Source organism: Penaeus vannamei, chromosome 27, assembly GCF_042767895.1.
Source record: "Penaeus vannamei isolate JL-2024 chromosome 27, ASM4276789v1, whole genome shotgun sequence".
Classification (NCBI taxonomy): domain Eukaryota; kingdom Metazoa; phylum Arthropoda; class Malacostraca; order Decapoda; family Penaeidae; genus Penaeus; species Penaeus vannamei.
In genome coordinates, this window is record NC_091575.1 from 24,621,328 (window position 1) to 24,626,327 (window position 5,000).

General features: G+C 35.1%; 1 protein-coding gene across 8 annotated transcripts in view; it reads right to left on the minus strand.

The window, feature by feature from the left end:
• The window catches only part of Mo25 (calcium binding protein Mo25), a 21,876-nt gene extending 16,955 nt beyond the window's left edge, over positions 1-4,921 (minus strand). Inside the window, exon 1 of one of the 8 annotated variants that reach the window (XM_027366983.2) lies at positions 4,429-4,921. The gene's annotated coding sequence lies outside the window, so the exon portion shown is untranslated. Of the gene's footprint in view, positions 1-3,706; positions 3,729-4,131; positions 4,236-4,306; positions 4,356-4,404 lie in introns of those variants that run through there. The other 7 variants (XM_027366987.2, XM_070141052.1, XM_070141050.1 and 4 more) reach the window with 7 other exon arrangements.
• Between the last annotated feature and the right edge of the window lie 79 nt (positions 4,922-5,000).

The window sequence follows — 5,000 nt, forward strand, 5'->3', positions numbered from 1 at the left end:
GGCAGTCTTGCACCTCATCAGTATGCTGAGAGGAGTGCAGTTTTGGAAGAAACCAGTGACATCCAGTTGAGATTCTAAATCAAATTGGTTTGAACAGGTGGAAAAAACATTTAGTCTATAACATTTTTATTTTCATTTACTTCAAAAATGGTAATATATACTTCCAAATATTATGCATAGTAGTTTATCTGTAGATGTTTACTAACATACTGGTGGCCTGTGACAATTAATTCACCCATGTCCAAAGACTGCAGAATCTGGACCAAATATTTTCTTCCTCACAAAACTGAATGAATACTAATATGGCTAGTCATGTGGATCACCTCTACAACTTCTAGTAATCTGAAGTCTTATCCCCCAAGGTGAATGACTTAGCAAGACAATAAAGTACAGGATCGTTAAAACATAAAAAGATTAGGTACTTTAGAGAATATCTTGGCTTCATTAAAAAAAAAATCTTATCATGTCTGAATAATTATAACAGCAAGTTCTATTCTGTAATGTATCTCAGCAAATGTAATGTTTAATAACAAGTAATCCTTTATTCTCCACTGTCATTCTCCTTCTTCAATTAGTCATAAATGCTTGCAATTTTACAAAATCACACTTTTTTATAGGTATGAAATTACAAGGAAAGGAGTTATGAAGCTACAGGGCAACTATATGTAGTTGAATAGACTTGTAACAACTTGCTCTTGGAATGCAATAAATAAATAAAAAAAATCATGTAGATTTGTATAGCCTACAGGTACTTTTGGCCTAAAAAATAAACTGTATTTGCAGTCTCCTTACCACCCATGAAATTACTATCAGAAAACATACACACAGACTCTTATCACATACTTTGTTCTGATAGCCTTGATTACTCAATGACACACTAAATGGAATACCCAGCCATAAATGGAGCGGACATAATCCAAGACGAGTAGACCTTTCACTTGGGAAAAAATAAATAAATAAATAAAATAAAATAAAATAAGTATATAAATAGAAAGATAATCAAAAAATTAATAAAAACAAAAATGACAGTAGCTAATGATTAATAATTAATAACTAACTAATGATTAATAATAAAAAAAGCAATGACAATACTAATAATGAATGAATAAATCAAAATAAATTTTGGTATCGCTTTCAAGTTGGCTCTACAATAATAGTCAAATAATATCTTCTTTTACCACTGTTTAAGAGAAAATTATAAAAAATCCAAAAATGTATATAACTTTATGATTTCACAGTTCTGTGCAACTACATCTGCATCTTGTATTTTTTCAATACAGCTGACTCAACTCTATCCACCAAGACTATGATATAAATATAATGAAATTGTGCAAAAACAATAGTAATATCAATGTCTAAACTTTAATATCTTTAGTACCCTTCCAAAGAATGCAAACTCTCTAGTTTTTAACATAATATTAATATAAAGATGTCATACCAAAAGAAGTCACAATGCAATCTCTAACACTATTCTAACTGAACATGCAATGAATGGTGGAAGAGAAAAGTTGCTTCATGATAGGATATACTCCGCCCACTCTGCCACTCACTTCCATAGTTTGTCAAGAGAAGTCAGTTCTTTAATACAAAAACAGCTACATATTACATGTCAAACATTTATGTACTTTTATGCCCTCGACTTGGACTTGGAATAGTATGTGTATCGGATACAAGAGCCTTGAAAGCAGAGGAGACTACCTTTTAAAAAAAAAAAAAAAAAAAAAAGGTGTGTTCAGTCTATAACTAGAGATCTTTCTTGCTATTTTAAATCTAAAATAACTATCTTCAAAATCTGGAATATGAGATACCAAAAATGAGGTCAGATGTAATTACTGCTACTTAGCAAAACATGACATACATATGAAATCATTAACTAATACTACCTCTTTGCTAAGACGCTGTAATACATAAGTTGGCATGTGTAAAATCGCAGTCTTGCATCTCTCAGCAATGTTTCTGGAAGCATGGTTCAACTAAACAACAAAGATCTTATTTTTCTGTAATCCAAAACTTTTAGCAATTTGCAATTCAAATAAATAACTTGTATTGATTCCATCCCTTCAAAAATCACGTAATATAAGTAAAGGTCTGTCGCAGGTAAGATTAATAAAATTATCAAAAAATAAAAGAGGGGAAAAAAAGGGAATGAAATCTCATAGAAAATGGAACTTATCAAATCTTTATAAACACCATTTTTTTTCCCTTACAGTCCTCAAAACCATGAACATTTATTTTGAAAATCTATATCCATGTCCATAATAAACAGTTTTATTGACAATATGAGAAACTCATGGGAGAAAAATATTCAATGCATTTGGTAATCAAATCAATCATCCACACTTCTGAACTGTATTTCTCAATCCTTACCAAAAAACTACAAAATCTCTGCTCCCCCCCCAAATATATATATATGCATAAATGTTTACAAATTTCTGTGTAATACAATTATGCATATGATACACATCTAATATTGTCCACAACTGAACTGCCTGAAGATAAAAAATAAACAATAGCTTCTGAAAGACAAATGAACAAAACTACCATACTGCTGCGGAATATAATCAGTGCAAGGGATGTATAATGATGCTAATATTGAAAACAGTGATTACTGTGGCACAGGTAATTCCTGCGACAAAGAACACATGACCACCATATATATTCTGGCAGCATAAGAGGTTGCAAAGCTTTCCTGCAATATACTGTCAAATAAGGAACTAGGCTAGTCCAAGCACTATCTTGTCAGGATATATATGGTAGAGATTTGCTGGTTATTGGTAAGCACATGATGCAACTCCAGTTCGGGTACGTAACCACATGGATATATTGTTCACCAGTACCTTTCTTTCTATACTTCTCAAATTCCTCTTACATCAGTTTCATTTCCGACATTTACTTAAAATACAATCGGCAAATGAACATCATCTTCATTCATGTAACCTTCAAATTCTTTGGTTAAAAATTTAGTTAAATTGCAACCATCATTTCGTTCTTCTACTTCAACTTTTAAATCTAACTCGGAAAATAACAATGATTTATATATTTTAAGAGAAGATATATCAACATTTTGTTCCATCTTATATTTCCGAATTTAAAGTATATGCTTAGAAGATGCTTGGTGTCTCCATACTTGTTGGTGCTTTAGCAAAAACCAACTAATCTGCTCAATGTATATATATGCTCCAAAGATATAGTTTGTAGACCATCCTAGTGATTTATCATCAATTAAAGAACTAATCCATACACTATCTTGCCAAAACATGTACAGTAAAGGTTTGAAGGCTTTTACCAGAGAATGAAGTTTGACACTATCAGATTGGGTTTCACTTGTATACTCCATATCATAGATCCTAGTAGGTTTTGAAATGATTGAGAAAAAACACGAATTTGAAAATCACAATGAGGGTCTCCTACCATAACCACCTTTATAGATATCTCGAGTTTCTTTTGAACTTGAGGTGCAGTTCGGCAGGAATTCGTACATGAACCTCAGCTCATTGCTCACAATTACACCATTTCTCACAAATCACTCAAGAGAATCAATCGTTCAACATCTATATGTTTCACAGTTTTAAAAATCAGCATAAACTCACTCCCAAATATACAGAAGCACTTGTAAAAAAACAAAACAAACACTTATAATCTTTCTAAGCAAGTCTGTGTGTAAACTAAAGAGCAAACACTCGTAGAAATCTGTTTACACACACACCTGCCAAGAATGCAACACTTGCTGTGTGGCTGAAAAAGTGATGCAATCTACAACCTTCATTCCAAATACAATTCAAATACAGTTAATCAGCCCAACTTTGGAGGGTCTACACATGCCTCGGAAGTCCTTTGATCTCCTCCACTTTTGGCCTTTTCATCATTATCATTTCTCTGGAGAACCTAACTTTCCATTTCACTTTGCACTTTCGGAGTTAATGATGATAAACACATTGGATGGATGTTTAAAATCACATGGCCATTCCTCTGACCTTCTTTTTGCCCATAAATATCTAATATCCTTGATAATTACACTCACAGGCACATGACCCCAATTTGCTCACTCTTAAAGATGTAATTAACTGCAAGAAACCTAGCCTTCAAAGATGTATTGGAATCTCCTTGTGAAAAAGAAGTGTAAATACTCACTTTAATCAATATATAAACATTGGCTTGTTTCTCTAAGTACTTATCACAGCAACACACAAATAAATACAGGAAAAAAATATGCAATCATAGAGCTATCACCCTTACGATATTCATGATATTTACAACGGTTTATAAAAAGGGGAAAAAAATATTCCCGGTAGACAGGAGTTTCAACCTCAATTTGCCACAACCTGTGAACCTCCTCCTCTCTCCCTCCCTCTCCTCCAACACCTCCCCCCCTGAAAAAAAAAACCCTCCTCCCCCACCTCACACCTTACACACAGCCGCCATACTCACCACCTCCACCAAAAAGGGCTCCAACACGTCACTCCTCCACCTGTATTCCACCCGAATCCACCTGTATTCCACCCAGTTCCTTCCTCCTTCCACCGATAAAAAATGGCTCGATCTCCAAAGCCTTGGTCACACTCGCCCTCTCCCTCTCTCTCTGTGACATCCACCGTTTCCAAACAGCGATTGACTCTCGGTGGGTTGCAAATGTTCAACACTGAAGCCAGGGAAGGGAGTAGTGAGGGCGAGGTGAGCGGAGACACACACCACACTCTCCAGGGTGATGAGGGTGGTGAGGGTGATGAGGAACGTTGCCAACAGGACGCAGAGGACGGGGGGGTTTCCCAGGCACTTGGAGGATGGACTCTCCTATTTCGCCTCGGGTTTTATTTTCTCTCTTTTCGACTGGGCCTTCTTCTTTTTCTCTTCTTTTCGCGATTTGGAAATGATATTCATAAGCCTTGCTCCGTGTCTCGTGGGGACGTAGAGGACGGGGTTTTCTGAGCGCGGCGGAGGACGGACTCTTCTATTTCGAGTTCATTTTGGTTCCTGTGCTTCTTCCTTCTTTATTGGAGCTA